The sequence below is a fragment of the Salvia splendens genome, chromosome 13 (assembly GCF_004379255.2).
Source record: "Salvia splendens isolate huo1 chromosome 13, SspV2, whole genome shotgun sequence".
Lineage (NCBI taxonomy): Eukaryota > Viridiplantae > Streptophyta > Magnoliopsida > Lamiales > Lamiaceae > Salvia > Salvia splendens.
The window spans coordinates 21,987,226-22,013,421 of NC_056044.1; the positions used below are offsets into that span (position 1 = coordinate 21,987,226).

Sequence of the window (26,196 nt, forward strand, 5' to 3'; positions counted from 1 at the left end):
ATATAGAAATTAAGAAGTAAAAACAATATAAAGATTTACAAAAATATAAATGTGATTATAAATAAAACATTTCTAATAAATGAAGAATTTACTCATCAACTATAAATGAAATATTTCATATTCGGCAATCAATTTTATACAATTTTAATTTATGATATAAGTGGAGTAAAATAAATGACAAATAAGAGATGTATGACTAATGATCAATGAGTATTAGTTAGTTAGAAAAAGATACACAAATAAAGAACAATAATATGCAGCTCAGCAGAAATAAAATTTAAGAAAACAGTGAGGGATAATGGATACTGGAAAAGCTGATATTTTATAGGTTTAGAACTCCACATAAACCAAGATGACCTTTCAGTTCATCCAACATTCCAGAACCCTAAATCTTGCAAAATGGGCTTTAAAATGGAAATTAGGTATTACTGTTGGGCTTGTAACAAAAAACCAAAGAATAACTTCAAAATAAACATAAATCATTTATATTTACACTAAATGATTTAAAAACATATTTGACTTCAAAGGTGTGAAATATATATTTACGACACATTTCTTGAAAAATTATACCTAGTGAACAATATCTGTCAATCTTGAAATCTTACTTCATACTTGCTTTCAACAGGAAATGCCATGAATAACTGCTCCAAATCAAAATCCTACTTTACATGATTGAGAATAAGAAGAATGCCTAGAACTTGTGGTGTTCAGTAGATAAGTGCATAAACTTTAATGAGATTTATGTTCCTATGCCTTACACTTTTGTATTACATGTCTTTCACCTCTTCAATGGTTCCAGATGGGATTTCACTGATCTTGTCTTTACATGTCTTTAACTTCTTCAATGCTTACATTCAATTGAGATGCAATACTAATATTGGGTTGATAAGCATATAAGTACATAAACTTGAATGAGATTTATGTTGTGATGCCTAACACTTTTGTATTACATGTCCTTAACTTAATTTAATGGTTCCAAATGGGATTTAACTGATCTCATCTTTACGTATGTCTTTAACTTCTTCAATGCTTACATCCAATTTAGATGCAGTACTAATATTGGTCATATAAAGCTTGTAAAATATGTCATGCCAAAATCGAGATTTCAAAAAACTGTTGAGAACTTAAAAGAGGATTCCATTAATTGCTGCAGAAAGTGTGTCTACATGTTTCTTGAATTTCTGTAATGCTATGTGACAACTTTTGTTTTAGTTGTTTTCTCCTTAAACAAACTATAACTAACTAAAAATCAATCAATTGTGATTTGCAGCGATGACATGGAATGAGGGGATAGATTCTCTCAATTGGATGTAAGCATTGACAGATTTGATTCACTCCATTTTTAAATGTTGGCTTCTACAATTAAATCTGAAATTCTGCATCTGATATTGCAGGTTTTGATTGTTTAGGATTAAGGTGAATCTAATTATAAGAAACAATGATAGGCATGGCATGCGAGAGAAGAAACTTCAAACTCATTTGAAAAAGAGGTTGGTGATTGAAACCGAGACTTTGAATAGAAATCTAATAGTTTTATCTCAACTGTTTTAGCTCTAATTATTTTGGGATGAAACACTATCATTAGTTAAGTTTATTTAGTGACTCAGTTCAATTTAAGATTGATGTCATTAAGTACATAAATTTTAAGGGCAGAGACTGAAATAAAAACTACACTTGGAATTAAGGGATTACATAAAACTAAACAAAGATCATTAAACCAGTGTTGTCAAAAACGCGCCCAGGGCGCGCTCGGGGCGCGGGTTGCCATGATCGAGGCCGGCTTCGCCCCAACATGGGTGAGCCGAGCGAGATACGTGGGGCGCCGTCGGGGCGCGCTCTGGGCGGTCGGGGCGACTGGAGCGACAGACGGTACTAGCGGCGGGGGCTTACCTGTTACCGTCCGCCCTGCAGATTTTTTGTTTTACACATAAAAAAGAAGAGGGAGGGGAGACGGAGACATGATAGAGAGAGAGAGTTTACATTGGGAAACGAAATTGCTTTTTGACTTATTCATGTAGTACTCCATCAATTATTGTTTAATTTTATTTTTATTATTTGTATAAGTAACATATTTTATTAATTCCTTATATTTATAATTTAATTTTAGGTTTATATAAAGCTAATTTAGTAATCTTTAGAACATCACAATCTCTATTTATGGAGCTTTTCATTTTACCTAATTTTGTTTTATGAATTAAATGAAGAGAAATAAAATAATAATTATATGTTTATTTGATAATTTGTTTTATGATTAAATGAAGAGATTTAAAATAATAATTATGTTTATTTAAATGAAGATAAATAAAATAATAATTTATTATTTCTTCCAATCTTTCATCTTTTTCCAAAATGACTCTATTATAAAATCCATTAATTAAATATTATAATAAGTAAATTGATTATAATTCCTCCAATAATTCTTTTCTACCCAATGTCAAAATTGAACTTTAAAAATATTTTTTTCCTGTTATGTAAATATAAGTATTTATATTATAGTGAATTATCTTTAATCATTATTATTACTAATATATAAATAATAAATAATTTTGCGCCCCGATTCGTGGGTCCCTCGCCCCGGCGCCCCATCGCCCCGCGACCCGGGGTCCAGCCTCATCGCCCCAGACCGACCCGCGACCCTAACAACACTGCATTAAACTAAAGCGAATAAACCAAAAAATGCTCATATCATGTTGTGCCAACAAAACTAAAATCCAAAAAAAGATAATCTGAGCATTCAACTCTGCCATTTAATCAAAATGTAGGAATCCATGGCACAAAAACACCTAAAATGACTCGAAATCTAATCCTCCTTGCTGACTTTTTGATTCTTGTTCTTCTGAGAGCCAACAATATCATCACAGCAATTAAAAGCATCCTCCAAGCATCTCTTAACAGAGCCTTCAATGTTGCATTCATGATTAATGTCATTTGTTACACTTGACAAATCAGGAGCAAGAATACTTTTCTGAAAAACATGAAACAATAATAATAAGAGAAATTTAATCAGAGATCAATCAACATAAATAACATGAATTATTATAAGGCAAAACCTCAACACAAAATATGATTACCTCTGGAAGATCAGAACCAAAAATTAGATCAGATAACTTCAATTCTTTCCTAACTTCTTGCGAACCAAGCTTTTGGGGTGTATACTTCTCAACAACATGAGGAATATTGCACACTTTGTTCACAATATGTGGATAAGATCTGTAATACTCCAACTGATTTCTGAATTGAAGCTTGAACAACATACTCTGCCCCACCAGCTTCTTTTCAATTTCTTTAGCAATGTCCTCCATTAGCAAAACCTGCAATATAAGTGATTTTAGTAAAAGCTAATAAAGAATAAAAGCATCATATCAATATTTTAAATAACAAACCTGATTATCATCCCCTACAAATTCATAAACCTTTTTTCCTATCAGATGGATCCCCTCCCTATCCCACACTAAAAGTGAAGTGTTGCTTGTATCATCAACAATATTGACAATAAATTTATACCTGCATAAGATAAAAATTCAAAATATGTAACTTATCAAACATTAAACTTATTGTCCTTTGCTTCAACATTCTTAAAATAAAAATTTAATACTATCATACCTTCTATAAGCATGGGAATAACTGCTCTTACATAGTGAACAGTTAAACTTATTATCCTCTGCTTCAACCTTCTTAAAACAGGTCTTACATGACATGTAATACCATGTATCATAATGTGATTCCACAGATACAATCTTTCCAAAAACCCAATATAAACCATCCTGCGAATAAATGGCAGAAAAGAACTAATATTATGTAAGACAGTATAATTAACAAAATAAGTCAAGGTAAACCTTTTCATTTCAGTTGGAAAAAGAAGTATTAAATACATCTAGACATTCTAAATCCTGCAGGGACTTCACTGTAGGATTATCAAACTCATTGCTAATCTTTGGTCCAACAGGACCAAAGAACCATAGTGAATAAATCTCTCATCACCTTCAATTCTATATAAATATGATTACCTCTGGAAGATCAGAACCAAAAATTAGATCAGATAACTTCAATTCTTTCCTAACTTCTTGCGAACCAAGCTTTTGGGGTGTATACTTCTCAACAACATGAGGAATATTGCACACTTTGTTCACAATATGTGGATAAGATCTGTAATACTCCAACTGATTTCTGAATTGAAGCTTGAACAACATACTCTGCCCCACCAGCTTCTTTTCAATTTCTTTAGCAATGTCCTCCATTAGCAAAACCTGCAATATAAGTGATTTTAGTAAAAGCTAATAAAGAATAAAAGCATCATATCAATATTTTAAATAACAAACCTGATTATCATCCCCTACAAATTCATAAACCTTTTTTCCTATCAGATGGATCCCCTCCCTATCCCACACTAAAAGTGAAGTGTTGCTTGTATCATCAACAATATTGACAATAAATTTATACCTGCATAAGATAAAAATTCAAAATATGTAACTTATCAAACATTAAACTTATTGTCCTTTGCTTCAACATTCTTAAAATAAAAATTTAATACTATCATACCTTCTATAAGCATGGGAATAACTGCTCTTACATAGTGAACAGTTAAACTTATTATCCTCTGCTTCAACCTTCTTAAAACAGGTCTTACATGACATGTAATACCATGTATCATAATGTGATTCCACAGATACAATCTTTCCAAAAACCCAATATAAACCATCCTGCGAATAAATGGCAGAAAAGAACTAATATTATGTAAGACAGTATAATTAACAAAATAAGTCAAGGTAAACCTTTTCATTTCAGTTGGAAAAAGAAGTATTAAATACATCTAGACATTCTAAATCCTGCAGGGACTTCACTGTAGGATTATCAAACTCATTGCTAATCTTTGGTCCAACAGGACCAAAGAACCATAGTGAATAAATCTCTCATCACCTTCAATTCTATATAAATATGATTACCTCTGGAAGATCAGAACCAAAAATTAGATCAGATAACTTCAATTCTTTCCTAACTTCTTGCGAACCAAGCTTTTGGGGTGTATACTTCTCAACAACATGAGGAATATTGCACACTTTGTTCACAGTATGTGGATAAGATCTGTAATACTCCAACTGATTTCTGAATTGAAGCTTGAACAACATACTCTGCCCCACCAGCTTCTTTTCAATTTCTTTAGCAATGTCCTCCATTAGCAAAACCTGCAATATAAGTGATTTTAGTAAAAGCTAATAAAGAATAAAAGCATCATATCAATATTTTAAATAACAAACCTGATTATCATCCCCTACAAATTCATAAACCTTTTTTCCTATCAGATGGATCCCCTCCCTATCCCACACTAAAAGTGAAGTGTTGCTTGTATCATCAACAATATTGACAATAAATTTATACCTGCATAAGATAAAAATTCAAAATATGTAACTTATCAAACATTAAACTTATTGTCCTTTGCTTCAACATTCTTAAAATAAAAATTTAATACTATCATACCTTCTATAAGCATGGGAATAACTGCTCTTACATAGTGAACAGTTAAACTTATTATCCTCTGCTTCAACCTTCTTAAAACAGGTCTTACATGACATGTAATACCATGTATCATAATGTGATTCCACAGATACAATCTTTCCAAAAACCCAATATAAACCATCCTGCGAATAAATGGCAGAAAAGAACTAATATTATGTAAGACAGTATAATTAACAAAATAAGTCAAGGTAAACCTTTTCATTTCAGTTGGAAAAAGAAGTATTAAATACATCTAGACATTCTAAATCCTGCAGGGACTTCACTGTAGGATTATCAAACTCATTGCTAATCTTTGGTCCAACAGGACCAAAGAACCATAGTGAATAAATCTCTCATCACCTTCAATTCTATATAAATATGATTACCTCTGGAAGATCAGAACCAAAAATTAGATCAGATAACTTCAATTCTTTCCTAACTTCTTGCGAACCAAGCTTTTGGGGTGTATACTTCTCAACAACATGAGGAATATTGCACACTTTGTTCACAATATGTGGATAAGATCTGTAATACTCCAACTGATTTCTGAATTGAAGCTTGAACAACATACTCTGCCCCACCAGCTTCTTTTCAATTTCTTTAGCAATGTCCTCCATTAGCAAAACCTGCAATATAAGTGATTTTAGTAAAAGCTAATAAAGAATAAAAGCATCATATCAATATTTTAAATAACAAACCTGATTATCATCCCCTACAAATTCATAAACCTTTTTTCCTATCAGATGGATCCCCTCCCTATCCCACACTAAAAGTGAAGTGTTGCTTGTATCATCAACAATATTGACAATAAATTTATACCTGCATAAGATAAAAATTCAAAATATGTAACTTATCAAACATTAAACTTATTGTCCTTTGCTTCAACATTCTTAAAATAAAAATTTAATACTATCATACCTTCTATAAGCATGGGAATAACTGCTCTTACATAGTGAACAGTTAAACTTATTATCCTCTGCTTCAACCTTCTTAAAACAGGTCTTACATGACATGTAATACCATGTATCATAATGTGATTCCACAGATACAATCTTTCCAAAAACCCAATATAAACCATCCTGCGAATAAATGGCAGAAAAGAACTAATATTATGTAAGACAGTATAATTAACAAAATAAGTCAAGGTAAACCTTTTCATTTCAGTTGGAAAAAGAAGTATTAAATACATCTAGACATTCTAAATCCTGCAGGGACTTCACTGTAGGATTATCAAACTCATTGCTAATCTTTGGTCCAACAGGACCAAAGAACCATAGTGAATAAATCTCTCATCACCTTCAATTCTATATAAATATGATTACCTCTGGAAGATCAGAACCAAAAATTAGATCAGATAACTTCAATTCTTTCCTAACTTCTTGCGAACCAAGCTTTTGGGGTGTATACTTCTCAACAACATGAGGAATATTGCACACTTTGTTCACAGTATGTGGATAAGATCTGTAATACTCCAACTGATTTCTGAATTGAAGCTTGAACAACATACTCTGCCCCACCAGCTTCTTTTCAATTTCTTTAGCAATGTCCTTCCATTAGCAAAACCTGCAATATAAGTGATTTTAGTAAAAGCTAATAAAGAATAAAAGCATCATATCAATATTTTAAATAACAAACCTGATTATCATCCCCTACAAATTCATAAACCTTTTTTCCTATCAGATGGATCCCCTCCCTATCCCACACTAAAAGTGAAGTGTTGCTTGTATCATCAACAATATTGACAATAAATTTATACCTGCATAAGATAAAAATTCAAAATATGTAACTTATCAAACATTAAACTTATTGTCCTTTGCTTCAACATTCTTAAAATAAAAATTTAATACTATCATACCTTCTATAAGCATGGGAATAACTGCTCTTACATAGTGAACAGTTAAACTTATTATCCTCTGCTTCAACCTTCTTAAAACAGGTCTTACATGACATGTAATACCATGTATCATAATGTGATTCCACAGATACAATCTTTCCAAAAACCCAATATAAACCATCCTGCGAATAAATGGCAGAAAAGAACTAATATTATGTAAGACAGTATAATTAACAAAATAAGTCAAGGTAAACCTTTTCATTTCAGTTGGAAAAAGAAGTATTAAATACATCTAGACATTCTAAATCCTGCAGGGACTTCACTGTAGGATTATCAAACTCATTGCTAATCTTTGGTCCAACAGGACCAAAGAACCATAGTGAATAAATCTCTCATCACCTTCAATTCTATATAAATATGATTACCTCTGGAAGATCAGAACCAAAAATTAGATCAGATAACTTCAATTCTTTCCTAACTTCTTGCGAACCAAGCTTTTGGGGTGTATACTTCTCAACAACATGAGGAATATTGCACACTTTGTTCACAGTATGTGGATAAGATCTGTAATACTCCAACTGATTTCTGAATTGAAGCTTGAACAACATACTCTGCCCCACCAGCTTCTTTTCAATTTCTTTAGCAATGTCCTCCATTAGCAAAACCTGCAATATAAGTGATTTTAGTAAAAGCTAATAAAGAATAAAAGCATCATATCAATATTTTAAATAACAAACCTGATTATCATCCCCTACAAATTCATAAACCTTTTTTCCTATCAGATGGATCCCCTCCCTATCCCACACTAAAAGTGAAGTGTTGCTTGTATCATCAACAATATTGACAATAAATTTATACCTGCATAAGATAAAAATTCAAAATATGTAACTTATCAAACATTAAACTTATTGTCCTTTGCTTCAACATTCTTAAAATAAAAATTTAATACTATCATACCTTCTATAAGCATGGGAATAACTGCTCTTACATAGTGAACAGTTAAACTTATTATCCTCTGCTTCAACCTTCTTAAAACAGGTCTTACATGACATGTAATACCATGTATCATAATGTGATTCCACAGATACAATCTTTCCAAAAACCCAATATAAACCATCCTGCGAATAAATGGCAGAAAAGAACTAATATTATGTAAGACAGTATAATTAACAAAATAAGTCAAGGTAAACCTTTTCATTTCAGTTGGAAAAAGAAGTATTAAATACATCTAGACATTCTAAATCCTGCAGGGACTTCACTGTAGGATTATCAAACTCATTGCTAATCTTTGGTCCAACAGGACCAAAGAACCATAGTGAATAAATCTCTCATCACCTTCAATTCTATATAAATATGATTACCTCTGGAAGATCAGAACCAAAAATTAGATCAGATAACTTCAATTCTTTCCTAACTTCTTGCGAACCAAGCTTTTGGGGTGTATACTTCTCAACAACATGAGGAATATTGCACACTTTGTTCACAGTATGTGGATAAGATCTGTAATACTCCAACTGATTTCTGAATTGAAGCTTGAACAACATACTCTGCCCCACCAGCTTCTTTTCAATTTCTTTAGCAATGTCCTCCATTAGCAAAACCTGCAATATAAGTGATTTTAGTAAAAGCTAATAAAGAATAAAAGCATCATATCAATATTTTAAATAACAAACCTGATTATCATCCCCTACAAATTCATAAACCTTTTTTCCTATCAGATGGATCCCCTCCCTATCCCACACTAAAAGTGAAGTGTTGCTTGTATCATCAACAATATTGACAATAAATTTATACCTGCATAAGATAAAAATTCAAAATATGTAACTTATCAAACATTAAACTTATTGTCCTTTGCTTCAACATTCTTAAAATAAAAATTTAATACTATCATACCTTCTATAAGCATGGGAATAACTGCTCTTACATAGTGAACAGTTAAACTTATTATCCTCTGCTTCAACCTTCTTAAAACAGGTCTTACATGACATGTAATACCATGTATCATAATGTGATTCCACAGATACAATCTTTCCAAAAACCCAATATAAACCATCCTGCGAATAAATGGCAGAAAAGAACTAATATTATGTAAGACAGTATAATTAACAAAATAAGTCAAGGTAAACCTTTTCATTTCAGTTGGAAAAAGAAGTATTAAATACATCTAGACATTCTAAATCCTGCAGGGACTTCACTGTAGGATTATCAAACTCATTGCTAATCTTTGGTCCAACAGGACCAAAGAACCATAGTGAATAAATCTCTCATCACCTTCAATTCTATATAAATATGATTACCTCTGGAAGATCAGAACCAAAAATTAGATCAGATAACTTCAATTCTTTCCTAACTTCTTGCGAACCAAGCTTTTGGGGTGTATACTTCTCAACAACATGAGGAATATTGCACACTTTGTTCACAGTATGTGGATAAGATCTGTAATACTCCAACTGATTTCTGAATTGAAGCTTGAACAACATACTCTGCCCCACCAGCTTCTTTTCAATTTCTTTAGCAATGTCCTCCATTAGCAAAACCTGCAATATAAGTGATTTTAGTAAAAGCTAATAAAGAATAAAAGCATCATATCAATATTTTAAATAACAAACCTGATTATCATCCCCTACAAATTCATAAACCTTTTTTCCTATCAGATGGATCCCCTCCCTATCCCACACTAAAAGTGAAGTGTTGCTTGTATCATCAACAATATTGACAATAAATTTATACCTGCATAAGATAAAAATTCAAAATATGTAACTTATCAAACATTAAACTTATTGTCCTTTGCTTCAACATTCTTAAAATAAAAATTTAATACTATCATACCTTCTATAAGCATGGGAATAACTGCTCTTACATAGTGAACAGTTAAACTTATTATCCTCTGCTTCAACCTTCTTAAAACAGGTCTTACATGACATGTAATACCATGTATCATAATGTGATTCCACAGATACAATCTTTCCAAAAACCCAATATAAACCATCCTGCGAATAAATGGCAGAAAAGAACTAATATTATGTAAGACAGTATAATTAACAAAATAAGTCAAGGTAAACCTTTTCATTTCAGTTGGAAAAAGAAGTATTAAATACATCTAGACATTCTAAATCCTGCAGGGACTTCACTGTAGGATTATCAAACTCATTGCTAATCTTTGGTCCAACAGGACCAAAGAACCATAGTGAATAAATCTCTCATCACCTTCAATTCTATATAAATATGATTACCTCTGGAAGATCAGAACCAAAAATTAGATCAGATAACTTCAATTCTTTCCTAACTTCTTGCGAACCAAGCTTTTGGGGTGTATACTTCTCAACAACATGAGGAATATTGCACACTTTGTTCACAGTATGTGGATAAGATCTGTAATACTCCAACTGATTTCTGAATTGAAGCTTGAACAACATACTCTGCCCCACCAGCTTCTTTTCAATTTCTTTAGCAATGTCCTCCATTAGCAAAACCTGCAATATAAGTGATTTTAGTAAAAGCTAATAAAGAATAAAAGCATCATATCAATATTTTAAATAACAAACCTGATTATCATCCCCTACAAATTCATAAACCTTTTTTCCTATCAGATGGATCCCCTCCCTATCCCACACTAAAAGTGAAGTGTTGCTTGTATCATCAACAATATTGACAATAAATTTATACCTGCATAAGATAAAAATTCAAAATATGTAACTTATCAAACATTAAACTTATTGTCCTTTGCTTCAACATTCTTAAAATAAAAATTTAATACTATCATACCTTCTATAAGCATGGGAATAACTGCTCTTACATAGTGAACAGTTAAACTTATTATCCTCTGCTTCAACCTTCTTAAAACAGGTCTTACATGACATGTAATACCATGTATCATAATGTGATTCCACAGATACAATCTTTCCAAAAACCCAATATAAACCATCCTGCGAATAAATGGCAGAAAAGAACTAATATTATGTAAGACAGTATAATTAACAAAATAAGTCAAGGTAAACCTTTTCATTTCAGTTGGAAAAAGAAGTATTAAATACATCTAGACATTCTAAATCCTGCAGGGACTTCACTGTAGGATTATCAAACTCATTGCTAATCTTTGGTCCAACAGGACCAAAGAACCATAGTGAATAAATCTCTCATCACCTTCAATTCTATATAAATATGATTACCTCTGGAAGATCAGAACCAAAAATTAGATCAGATAACTTCAATTCTTTCCTAACTTCTTGCGAACCAAGCTTTTGGGGTGTATACTTCTCAACAACATGAGGAATATTGCACACTTTGTTCACAGTATGTGGATAAGATCTGTAATACTCCAACTGATTTCTGAATTGAAGCTTGAACAACATACTCTGCCCCACCAGCTTCTTTTCAATTTCTTTAGCAATGTCCTCCATTAGCAAAACCTGCAATATAAGTGATTTTAGTAAAAGCTAATAAAGAATAAAAGCATCATATCAATATTTTAAATAACAAACCTGATTATCATCCCCTACAAATTCATAAACCTTTTTTCCTATCAGATGGATCCCCTCCCTATCCCACACTAAAAGTGAAGTGTTGCTTGTATCATCAACAATATTGACAATAAATTTATACCTGCATAAGATAAAAATTCAAAATATGTAACTTATCAAACATTAAACTTATTGTCCTTTGCTTCAACATTCTTAAAATAAAAATTTAATACTATCATACCTTCTATAAGCATGGGAATAACTGCTCTTACATAGTGAACAGTTAAACTTATTATCCTCTGCTTCAACCTTCTTAAAACAGGTCTTACATGACATGTAATACCATGTATCATAATGTGATTCCACAGATACAATCTTTCCAAAAACCCAATATAAACCATCCTGCGAATAAATGGCAGAAAAGAACTAATATTATGTAAGACAGTATAATTAACAAAATAAGTCAAGGTAAACCTTTTCATTTCAGTTGGAAAAAGAAGTATTAAATACATCTAGACATTCTAAATCCTGCAGGGACTTCACTGTAGGATTATCAAACTCATTGCTAATCTTTGGTCCAACAGGACCAAAGAACCATAGTGAATAAATCTCTCATCACCTTCAATTCTATATAAATATGATTACCTCTGGAAGATCAGAACCAAAAATTAGATCAGATAACTTCAATTCTTTCCTAACTTCTTGCGAACCAAGCTTTTGGGGTGTATACTTCTCAACAACATGAGGAATATTGCACACTTTGTTCACAGTATGTGGATAAGATCTGTAATACTCCAACTGATTTCTGAATTGAAGCTTGAACAACATACTCTGCCCCACCAGCTTCTTTTCAATTTCTTTAGCAATGTCCTCCATTAGCAAAACCTGCAATATAAGTGATTTTAGTAAAAGCTAATAAAGAATAAAAGCATCATATCAATATTTTAAATAACAAACCTGATTATCATCCCCTACAAATTCATAAACCTTTTTTTCCTATCAGATGGATCCCCTCCCTATCCCACACTAAAAGTGAAGTGTTGCTTGTATCATCAACAATATTGACAATAAATTTATACCTGCATAAGATAAAAATTCAAAATATGTAACTTATCAAACATTAAACTTATTGTCCTTTGCTTCAACATTCTTAAAATAAAAATTTAATACTATCATACCTTCTATAAGCATGGGAATAACTGCTCTTACATAGTGAACAGTTAAACTTATTATCCTCTGCTTCAACCTTCTTAAAACAGGTCTTACATGACATGTAATACCATGTATCATAATGTGATTCCACAGATACAATCTTTCCAAAAACCCAATATAAACCATCCTGCGAATAAATGGCAGAAAAGAACTAATATTATGTAAGACAGTATAATTAACAAAATAAGTCAAGGTAAACCTTTTCATTTCAGTTGGAAAAAGAAGTATTAAATACATCTAGACATTCTAAATCCTGCAGGGACTTCACTGTAGGATTATCAAACTCATTGCTAATCTTTGGTCCAACAGGACCAAAGAACCATAGTGAATAAATCTCTCATCACCTTCAATTCTATATAAATATGATTACCTCTGGAAGATCAGAACCAAAAATTAGATCAGATAACTTCAATTCTTTCCTAACTTCTTGCGAACCAAGCTTTTGGGGTGTATACTTCTCAACAACATGAGGAATATTGCACACTTTGTTCACAGTATGTGGATAAGATCTGTAATACTCCAACTGATTTCTGAATTGAAGCTTGAACAACATACTCTGCCCCACCAGCTTCTTTTCAATTTCTTTAGCAATGTCCTCCATTAGCAAAACCTGCAATATAAGTGATTTTAGTAAAAGCTAATAAAGAATAAAAGCATCATATCAATATTTTAAATAACAAACCTGATTATCATCCCCTACAAATTCATAAACCTTTTTTTCCTATCAGATGGATCCCCTCCCTATCCCACACTAAAAGTGAAGTGTTGCTTGTATCATCAACAATATTGACAATAAATTTATACCTGCATAAGATAAAAATTCAAAATATGTAACTTATCAAACATTAAACTTATTGTCCTTTGCTTCAACATTCTTAAAATAAAAATTTAATACTATCATACCTTCTATAAGCATGGGAATAACTGCTCTTACATAGTGAACAGTTAAACTTATTATCCTCTGCTTCAACCTTCTTAAAACAGGTCTTACATGACATGTAATACCATGTATCATAATGTGATTCCACAGATACAATCTTTCCAAAAACCCAATATAAACCATCCTGCGAATAAATGGCAGAAAAGAACTAATATTATGTAAGACAGTATAATTAACAAAATAAGTCAAGGTAAACCTTTTCATTTCAGTTGGAAAAAGAAGTATTAAATACATCTAGACATTCTAAATCCTGCAGGGACTTCACTGTAGGATTATCAAACTCATTGCTAATCTTTGGTCCAACAGGACCAAAGAACCATAGTGAATAAATCTCTCATCACCTTCAATTCTATATAAATATGATTACCTCTGGAAGATCAGAACCAAAAATTAGATCAGATAACTTCAATTCTTTCCTAACTTCTTGCGAACCAAGCTTTTGGGGTGTATACTTCTCAACAACATGAGGAATATTGCACACTTTGTTCACAGTATGTGGATAAGATCTGTAATACTCCAACTGATTTCTGAATTGAAGCTTGAACAACATACTCTGCCCCACCAGCTTCTTTTCAATTTCTTTAGCAATGTCCTCCATTAGCAAAACCTGCAATATAAGTGATTTTAGTAAAAGCTAATAAAGAATAAAAGCATCATATCAATATTTTAAATAACAAACCTGATTATCATCCCCTACAAATTCATAAACCTTTTTTTCCTATCAGATGGATCCCCTCCCTATCCCACACTAAAAGTGAAGTGTTGCTTGTATCATCAACAATATTGACAATAAATTTATACCTGCATAAGATAAAAATTCAAAATATGTAACTTATCAAACATTAAACTTATTGTCCTTTGCTTCAACATTCTTAAAATAAAAATTTAATACTATCATACCTTCTATAAGCATGGGAATAACTGCTCTTACATAGTGAACAGTTAAACTTATTATCCTCTGCTTCAACCTTCTTAAAACAGGTCTTACATGACATGTAATACCATGTATCATAATGTGATTCCACAGATACAATCTTTCCAAAAACCCAATATAAACCATCCTGCGAATAAATGGCAGAAAAGAACTAATATTATGTAAGACAGTATAATTAACAAAATAAGTCAAGGTAAACCTTTTCATTTCAGTTGGAAAAAGAAGTATTAAATACATCTAGACATTCTAAATCCTGCAGGGACTTCACTGTAGGATTATCAAACTCATTGCTAATCTTTGGTCCAACAGGACCAAAGAACCATAGTGAATAAATCTCTCATCACCTTCAATTCTATATAAATATGATTACCTCTGGAAGATCAGAACCAAAAATTAGATCAGATAACTTCAATTCTTTCCTAACTTCTTGCGAACCAAGCTTTTGGGGTGTATACTTCTCAACAACATGAGGAATATTGCACACTTTGTTCACAGTATGTGGATAAGATCTGTAATACTCCAACTGATTTCTGAATTGAAGCTTGAACAACATACTCTGCCCCACCAGCTTCTTTTCAATTTCTTTAGCAATGTCCTCCATTAGCAAAACCTGCAATATAAGTGATTTTAGTAAAAGCTAATAAAGAATAAAAGCATCATATCAATATTTTAAATAACAAACCTGATTATCATCCCCTACAAATTCATAAACCTTTTTTTCCTATCAGATGGATCCCCTCCCTATCCCACACTAAAAGTGAAGTGTTGCTTGTATCATCAACAATATTGACAATAAATTTATACCTGCATAAGATAAAAATTCAAAATATGTAACTTATCAAACATTAAACTTATTGTCCTTTGCTTCAACATTCTTAAAATAAAAATTTAATACTATCATACCTTCTATAAGCATGGGAATAACTGCTCTTACATAGTGAACAGTTAAACTTATTATCCTCTGCTTCAACCTTCTTAAAACAGGTCTTACATGACATGTAATACCATGTATCATAATGTGATTCCACAGATACAATCTTTCCAAAAACCCAATATAAACCATCCTGCGAATAAATGGCAGAAAAGAACTAATATTATGTAAGACAGTATAATTAACAAAATAAGTCAAGGTAAACCTTTTCATTTCAGTTGGAAAAAGAAGTATTAAATACATCTAGACATTCTAAATCCTGCAGGGACTTCACTGTAGGATTATCAAACTCATTGCTAATCTTTGGTCCAACAGGACCAAAGAACCATAGTGAATAAATCTCTCATCACCTTCAATTCTATATAAATATGATTACCTCTGGAAGATCAGAACCAAAAATTAGATCAGATAACTTCAATTCTTTCCTAACTTCTTGCGAACCAAGCTTTTGGGGTGTATACTTCTCAACAACATGAGGAATATTGCACACTTTGTTCACAGTATGTGGATAAGATCTGTAATACTCCAACTGATTTCTGAATTGAAGCTTGAACAACATACTCTGCCCCACCAGCTTCTTTTCAATTTCTTTAGCAATGTCCTCCATTAGCAAAACCTGCAATATAAGTGATTTTAGTAAAAGCTAATAAAGAATAAAAGCATCATATCAATATTTTAAATAACAAACCTGATTATCATCCCCTACAAATTCATAAACCTTTTTTCCTATCAGATGGATCCCCTCCCTATCCCACACTAAAAGTGAAGTGTTGCTTGTATCATCAACAATATTGACAATAAATTTATACCTGCATAAGATAAAAATTCAAAATATGTAACTTATCAAACATTAAACTTATTGTCCTTTGCTTCAACATTCTTAAAATAAAAATTTAATACTATCATACCTTCTATAAGCATGGGAATAACTGCTCTTACATAGTGAACAGTTAAACTTATTATCCTCTGCTTCAACCTTCTTAAAACAGGTCTTACATGACATGTAATACCATGTATCATAATGTGATTCCACAGATACAATCTTTCCAAAAACCCAATATAAACCATCCTGCGAATAAATGGCAGAAAAGAACTAATATTATGTAAGACAGTATAATTAACAAAATAAGTCAAGGTAAACCTTTTCATTTCAGTTGGAAAAAGAAGTATTAAATACATCTAGACATTCTAAATCCTGCAGGGACTTCACTGTAGGATTATCAAACTCATTGCTAATCTTTGGTCCAACAGGACCAAAGAACCATAGTGAATAAATCTCTCATCACATTCAATTCTATATAAATATGATTACCTCTGGAAGATCAGAACCAAAAATTAGATCAGATAACTTCAATTCTTTCCTAACTTCTTGCGAACCAAGCTTTTGGGGTGTATACTTCTCAACAACATGAGGAATATTGCACACTTTGTTCACAGTATGTGGATAAGATCTGTAATACTCCAACTGATTTCTGAATTGAAGCTTGAACAACATACTCTGCCCCACCAGCTTCTTTTCAATTTCTTTAGCAATGTCCTCCATTAGCAAAACCTGCAATATAAGTGATTTTAGTAAAAGCTAATAAAGAATAAAAGCATCATATCAATATTTTAAATAACAAACCTGATTATCATCCCCTACAAATTCATAAACCTTTTTTCCTATCAGATGGATCCCCTCCCTATCCCACACTAAAAGTGAAGTGTTGCTTGTATCATCAACAATATTGACAATAAATTTATACCTGCATAAGATAAAAATTCAAAATATGTAACTTATCAAACATTAAACTTATTGTCCTTTGCTTCAACATTCTTAAAATAAAAATTTAATACTATCATACCTTCTATAAGCATGGGAATAACTGCTCTTACATAGTGAACAGTTAAACTTATTATCCTCTGCTTCAACCTTCTTAAAACAGGTCTTACATGACATGTAATACCATGTATCATAATGTGATTCCACAGATACAATCTTTCCAAAAACCCAATATAAACCATCCTGCGAATAAATGGCAGAAAAGAACTAATATTATGTAAGACAGTATAATTAACAAAATAAGTCAAGGTAAACCTTTTCATTTCAGTTGGAAAAAGAAGTATTAAATACATCTAGACATTCTAAATCCTGCAGGGACTTCACTGTAGGATTATCAAACTCATTGCTAATCTTTGGTCCAACAGGACCAAAGAACCATAGTGAATAAATCTCTCATCACCTTCAATTCTATATAAATATGATTACCTCTGGAAGATCAGAACCAAAAATTAGATCAGATAACTTCAATTCTTTCCTAACTTCTTGCGAACCAAGCTTTTGGGGTGTATACTTCTCAACAACATGAGGAATATTGCACACTTTGTTCACAGTATGTGGATAAGATCTGTAATACTCCAACTGATTTCTGAATTGAAGCTTGAACAACATACTCTGCCCCACCAGCTTCTTTTCAATTTCTTTAGCAATGTCCTCCATTAGCAAAACCTGCAATATAAGTGATTTTAGTAAAAGCTAATAAAGAATAAAAGCATCATATCAATATTTTAAATAACAAACCTGATTATCATCCCCTACAAATTCATAAACCTTTTTTCCTATCAGATGGATCCCCTCCCTATCCCACACTAAAAGTGAAGTGTTGCTTGTATCATCAACAATATTGACAATAAATTTATACCTGCATAAGATAAAAATTCAAAATATGTAACTTATCAAACATTAAACTTATTGTCCTTTGCTTCAACATTCTTAAAATAAAAATTTAATACTATCATACCTTCTATAAGCATGGCAATAACTGCTCTTACATAGTGAACAGTTAAACTTATTATCCTCTGCTTCAACCTTCTTAAAACAGGTCTTACATGACATGTAATACCATGTATCATAATGTGATTCCACAGATACAATCTTTCCAAAAACCCAATATAAACCATCCTGCGAATAAATGGCAGAAAAGAACTAATATTATGTAAGACAGTATAATTAACAAAATAAGTCAAGGTAAACCTTTTCATTTCAGTTGGAAAAAGAAGTATTAAATACATCTAGACATTCTAAATCCTGCAGGGACTTCACTGTAGGATTATCAAACTCATTGCTAATCTTTGGTCCAACAGGACCAAAGAACCATAGTGAATAAATCTCTCATCACCTTCAATTCTATATAAATATGATTACCTCTGGAAGATCAGAACCAAAAATTAGATCAGATAACTTCAATTCTTTCCTAACTTCTTGCGAACCAAGCTTTTGGGGTGTATACTTCTCAACAACATGAGGAATATTGCACACTTTGTTCACAGTATGTGGATAAGATCTGTAATACTCCAACTGATTTCTGAATTGAAGCTTGAACAACATACTCTGCCCCACCAGCTTCTTTTCAATTTCTTTAGCAATGTCCTCCATTAGCAAAACCTGCAATATAAGTGATTTTAGTAAAAGCTAATAAAGAATAAAAGCATCATATCAATATTTTAAATAACAAACCTGATTATCATCCCCTACAAATTCATAAACCTTTTTTCCTATCAGATGGATCCCCTCCCTATCCCACACTAAAAGTGAAGTGTTGCTTGTATCATCAACAATATTGACAATAAATTTATACCTGCATAAGATAAAAATTCAAAATATGTAACTTATCAAACATTAAACTTATTGTCCTTTGCTTCAACATTCTTAAAATAAAAATTTAATACTATCATACCTTCTATAAGCATGGCAATAACTGCTCTTACATAGTGAACAGTTAAACTTATTATCCTCTGCTTCAACCTTCTTAAAACAGGTCTTACATGACATGTAATACCATGTATCATAATGTGATTCCACAGATACAATCTTTCCAAAAACCCAATATAAACCATCCTGCGAATAAATGGCAGAAAAGAACTAATATTATGTAAGACAGTATAATTAACAAAATAAGTCAAGGTAAACCTTTTCATTTCAGTTGGAAAAAGAAGTATTAAATACATCTAGACATTCTAAATCCTGCAGGGACTTCACTGTAGGATTATCAAACTCATTGCTAATCTTTGGTCCAACAGGACCAAAGAACCATAGTGAATAAATCTCTCATCACCTTCAATTCTATATAAATATGATTACCTCTGGAAGATCAGAACCAAAAATTAGATCAGATAACTTCAATTCTTTCCTAACTTCTTGCGAACCAAGCTTTTGGGGTGTATACTTCTCAACAACATGAGGAATATTGCACACTTTGTTCACAGTATGTGGATAAGATCTGTAATACTCCAACTGATTTCTGAATTGAAGCTTGAACAACATACTCTGCCCCACCAGCTTCTTTTCAATTTCTTTAGCAATGTCCTCCATTAGCAAAACCTGCAATATAAGTGATTTTAGTAAAAGCTAATAAAGAATAAAAGCATCATATCAATATTTTAAATAACAAACCTGATTATCATCCCCTACAAATTCATAAACCTTTTTTCCTATCAGATGGATCCCCTCCCTATCCCACACTAAAAGTGAAGTGTTGCTTGTATCATCAACAATATTGACAATAAATTTATACCTGCATAAGATAAAAATTCAAAATATGTAACTTATCAAACATTAAACTTATTGTCCTTTGCTTCAACATTCTTAAAATAAAAATTTAATACTATCATACCTTCTATAAGCATGGGAATAACTGCTCTTACATAGTGAACAGTTAAACTTATTATCCTCTGCTTCAACCTTCTTAAAACAGGTCTTACATGACATGTAATACCATGTATCATAATGTGATTCCACAGATACAATCTTTCCAAAAACCCAATATAAACCATTCTGCGAATAAATGGCAGAAAAGAACTAATATTATGTAAGACAGTATAATTAACAAAATAAGTCAAGGTAAACCTTTTCATTTCAGTTGGAAAAAGAAGTATTAAATACATCTAGACATTCTAAATCCTGCAGGGACTTCACTGTAGGATTATCAAACTCATTGCTAATCTTTGGTCCAACAGGACCAAAGAACCATAGTGAATAAATCTCTCATCACCTTCAATTCTATATAAATATCATCCAAAATCAGTTGACAATAAGATAATAAATGTAGTAAAACATATTCATTTTAAAAACTGTGAGAACTATATTACAGCTAATAGCTTATACCTTTTCTTAAAATCAGTAACTTCATCTAATTTTGGATTAATTAGAACATTTGATGCTTGAAAGTGTGTAGATATTCTCATTTCACCTAATAAATAAAAACACATTTGATTAATACAGCCTATGTCAGATAAACAAAGAAGAAAAACAAACAACAAAGAGAACAACGTTAGAGAAATGAAACCTCTAAATAAATTAGGCTTGCAAATTTGAACAATAACAATCGGAATGGTTTCTTCACTCTTTTTGAAATCAGAGAGATAAGAATCAATATTTGATTCCCAAATTGTACAAAAGATTTTATTATGCCTGTACACACAAAAAAAGTATTAACTTTAAGGCAAATTGTAGTACAGAATTTTAATTTACAACTCTTGATACAACTTACTGTTCATCACTAATTTCAATCTCAATAAGCCTATACTTATATTGATTGAGAACTCTTCCTGGATTAGTGATGACACCAATAACATCTGTAAAATAAGTAATCAGAAACAACCTATGTAATGAGTATTAAAAACAAACATATTACAACATAGAATTTAAATTCTTACCAAAAAAGGATGTTTCATCATAGTGTCTCATTTGTGAAATTTCAGGGAATGGCTTGAAAGAAAACATCATTCTAGGAAAAGTTAAAACTTTGACCTCAAACATCTCAGTGTAGCTATTCATTACCAGCCTAAATTGGTGGCTTGTTGCTTTGTTTTAAAGAGTGTTACTCTGCACCAAGAAATTTTTTATAAAAAAAACACCATCTTCCCTAAGTGGAGAGGCCATCTTTTGCATAATGTTATTAGTGAATGATGCTTGGATTCTTGTCTCCTGTAACACAACAGACATTAATAATTAGTTCCATTTAGTTTACAATAAAAGCATAGTTGTTTGGTAGAAAAAAGATCATACCGCATTATCATGCAAAACACACTCTAGGCTGTTATCATTTTTATTCTCAGGAACCCCTTCATACCTACGGACACATCTTACTTTAATGGTGGAGGTAGTGATTGCCTTGGAAAGATTGTTTAAGCAGGTTACAAAAGGAGCCATTACTTCACAATCTGTTCAATTAGATGCCAATCATATAATGTCAGAAGATGAATTGTAACAGTAAATATATGAATTGTAACACATAATAAAGTCCATTTTTGTTCAGGAATTATGCTACTGAGATGGACATAAAAAAGGAAGAAAAGGAAAGTCAAGAAGATGTGGTAACAATAGGAAAACAGTCAATATTTCAGAAATGACAAAATGTTAAGAAAAACACATTCTATCATTTCTTCCTAGCTGAATATTTACAGGAGATATATATCATAAACTAACTTCTAGACAGATAAGTGCATTTCAGAAATAGGAAGAAATATATAAAGAAGATTCAATCAAGGGGAATGCAGATAAGAATTTGAAAAGAAACTCCACCAAGTTTGTGTGCTGATTCGGTTAAGTGTTTTCAGTTGTGAGGGGTTGGTGAGTGATTGTAGAAGCAGTTAGGAAAGGGTATTTATAGGGTAAAAAATGTCCAGCATGCTCTTAAAAAAAATTAGGTTCCCAAAGAAACATAATAATTAGAAAGGCCTTCCAAATAACAAAATTAATATATTTTGACATAAGAATCTATTAATAAATAAGTCTTTTCATTATACTTCTTTTAACTACATATATTTAAATATTAATCACGCAATACTAATTTGTCACTCAAAGAGAATCAGATTAGGTGTTTCAATACTATTATTAAATCAGATTCAATTTATAATCAGTACTATTAGATTTGATTGAGAAGCAAAATACCCTCAGAAAATAATCAGTAGTATTAGGTTTGATTGTGAAGCAAAATACCCTCAGAAAATAATCAGTAGTATGAAACACAAAATAAAGTAATGAAGTCCTAAACTTAAAGTAACACAAATAGGTAATAAAGATTGTCCCTATTTAATATATTAGTGCTTAGCTTTCCTGCAAATATAAGATTGAAGAAGGGCAAAAATAATACTTTGATGAATTAAAGAACACTGAACAAATGAGACTTTAATGAGACTTTTTTGTACAAAGATTATGATACTTAGATAAAAAAAAGTAAGCATGGTTACACATATGGCAATATATTTATCATACTTTATAAGATTTGCTTATAAAGTCTACTTTTGTGCAGGTATTATACTACTGAAGAAGGAGATAAAAGAAAGGAAAGGAATGCCAAGAAGATCTTTTAAAAGCATGGTAAGAGTTCTGGAAAAACTAAAGCCAAAATATGATTTCATAACTCCATTCACATGAAGCATTGAAATATATGAACCTTTCATTTATCTACCATAAAATATATAACAAATAATATTTTAACAGATTTATAATTAGAGTGTGAGAGTATCTGAACAAAATCAGGGTTATTAAACAGCCCAGCTATTTAAAAAGGAATTAAAAAGAGTGGCAGTTGTATCTGGGAAAACGAAAGCATCATTAAAAGCTATTCATTCATTAAATGGCCCATCTAACTGTCCAATAAATGTGTTATTACTGGATATTTGTGTATTTAAAGAAATCCTATTTTGCAGGAATACAAAAGAGGTTCATTGAAACCCTAAAAAAAGCAGCTGCATCCTCTCTACCCAAACGAAAAAGTGAGACGAAAATATCGACATAGGCTGGTATCTACCGACACAGAGCTTGGAAAAGTGCAGAAGAGTGATTCATCCATGAGAAACTCTACAGCTACACCTGCAGATGTGGAAAATCGGTGCTAATCAAAAGGTAATAGATCCAAATATAATACACAATTCTAGAGCACAAACTATGCCAATCTACTTTCTAAATCTGATTACATAATATATCGATCAGATTTATCAATCTAGGATTTCAGATTTAATTAGTTTAATTCTAGAGCACAATTTTGGATTTCAGGTTTAAGTAATTAATTTACTAATAATAACAGTTTTATGCACATATTACCAAATATTTGAGGATGAGAAACTATGTATCTCTTCACAGTTTGAAGTGCAAAGGTTAGATATTTTGTATCACTATATTAACAATAACGGTTTTATGAAATGATTAGGAACAGATTTACATGATTCTGGAGCACAATTTTGGATTTTCAGGTTTAATTCTGGAGCACATTATCTATTACAAATAATACACTATTAATTAGTTTAATTCTAGAGCACAATTTTGGATTTCAGGTTTAAGTATATTAATGGCTAAAATTGCTTTTGTATTAGTAATACTAAGACAAAGGATTAGGAAACTTTTGAAAGCAAAGGTTAGATAATCAAAAGGTAATAGATCTATTTCATCTTTGAAAGCAATATGGAGATTTATTAATACACCATTTCTGTATTATAACTTTTGGATATAGTTGTGCTCATGTTAATACACCACTCTTTACATATATTGCTTTCATCTATGCTTTAGTATTACTAATTTACTAATAATAACAGTTTTATGCACAGATTACCAAATATTTGAGGATGAGAAACTATGTATCTCTACACAGTTTGAAGTGCAAAGGTTAGATACTTTGTATCACTATATTAACAATAACAGTTTTATGAAATGATTAGGAACAGATTTACAGAAGATAATATACTAACAATTATAGTTTATACACAGGTTACCAAAGGATTTAAGGATGAGAAATTTTGAAACTCTCACCGTCTAAGTGCAAAGGTTATGAATTTATTTAAGGTAATAATTTCATGATTCTTTATGTCATGATTTGCATTTAGAGTTAATTGATTTAAGATAATAATTTCATGATTCTTTATGGCAATATTTGCATTTGGATTTAATATATGATTTCTGTCAGTCAAACAGTGACATTATTGAGTTTGTAATTAAAAAAAATGTTGCACAACGTGTACTGCACAAATGAATACAAAAGTTTATATAGGATGATTATACTTTATTTCTTAGATGTAATCAACCACCTAACAAATGTGATTTTTATTATCAGGTACATATGGAAGGAGTGGTGTATTAACATGAGCACAACTATCAGCAGCATTGGGAACATGAAATTTACATTGTTTATTAAATTTTCACAGATTCACATGTAAAGACACAATTTCTGCATTTAATAGTGTATTATTTGTAATAGATAAACAACTAAATGGAAAAAAAAGTACACAGCAACTCCCATTTTTAAAATGACCATAAGGGTAAACAAAGATGCTTTGAAGTTTCCCGCCCAAAAGGGCAAATAAGTCCTTTCAACAAACTGGCATTTTAGATTAGTATAGATTCCATGTTTCGTACAAAATATTTTATGTTTATTTCAATTTGGTACACAAAGTATTAAGTTTATATATTACATACAAAAAGTTTACTTAGTGTTTTAAAATAATACATTTCGTTAAGTCCCTACTAACATCGTTACTTTCAATTACATCATACATACAAAAAGTTTCATCAATATTTCAAATTTGTACAAAAAATTTTAAATTAAAACTTTCCATTAATTATTTCAAACACAGTTATTTTTATTACTCACAAAAATGAAAAACTGTTAAAAGTAGAATAATTCACAGCAATCCAACCTATATAAAGTGTTGTACTAGTATTTCTAAAAAATAAAGAGTGAACTACATTAAAAGTCTCTAACGTTTTCATTTGTGTCACTGCAGGCCCCTAACAAAAAAAATATCGCCAGACAACCCTAACCTTAAACATAATCACATATCATATATTTGTAGCCATTTTTTGGACCAAAATGCCCAAATGCCTTCAAGGGCATTTTAGTCAACTTACCAAAAACCTGTATACCTACACTGCAGACCTCCACTGCCTTGCAGACCTACCCTCTGTAATGTCATGTCATATTTGAGACCTTGATGATTAAATTTATTTTATTCTAAACAAACCCTCTGAATTAACTAAAGTAATACTTGTATCAAGTCATGCTTATAAATTGTAGTACTACTACAACAAATAATACTTCGAATTAATTTACATGCATGTGCATGTACAACCTATGTATGTATAGTTTGTCTATTTTATTAATTTTTAAACCAATTTACACTAGATCATTTAGTCCTAAATCGGCATAATTAAAATCATTCCATAACAATTCAATCCTAAAATTTTAAATTTATTAATTTATCCCCAACATTCTCAAAATTTTCGACCTACTAATCTATCAAATCTACTCAATTATTTTTCATATATTTACTTCTAAAATTAAAAATTTGTGTATATTAAAAAGTGAAATAAAACCAGCAAGCTTAAAAAGGTTAGAACAAAATTATTGAAAATTAGAG

The 26,196-nt window shown here is 31.1% G+C and overlaps 2 long non-coding RNA genes across 3 annotated transcripts; one reads left to right on the top strand and one right to left on the bottom strand.

Annotated features, from left to right (window-relative positions):
- Positions 1-1,344: 1,344 nt before the first annotated feature.
- Positions 1,345-24,954, top strand: LOC121762892. 2 transcript variants are annotated; one of them, XR_006042300.1, is made up of 6 exons: positions 1,345-1,490; positions 23,097-23,164; positions 23,497-23,692; positions 24,379-24,448; positions 24,551-24,625; positions 24,894-24,954. It is a non-coding gene; the product is annotated as an uncharacterized LOC121762892 (long non-coding RNA). The 2 variants fall into 2 exon arrangements; XR_006042299.1 differs by having other exon boundaries at positions 24,391-24,448.
- Positions 21,021-21,396, bottom strand: LOC121762893. Its single transcript, XR_006042301.1, has 3 exons — positions 21,333-21,396; positions 21,129-21,253; positions 21,021-21,032 (listed from the first exon to the last, which is right to left on the bottom strand). It is a non-coding gene; the product is annotated as an uncharacterized LOC121762893 (long non-coding RNA).
- Positions 24,955-26,196: the final 1,242 nt, after the last annotated feature.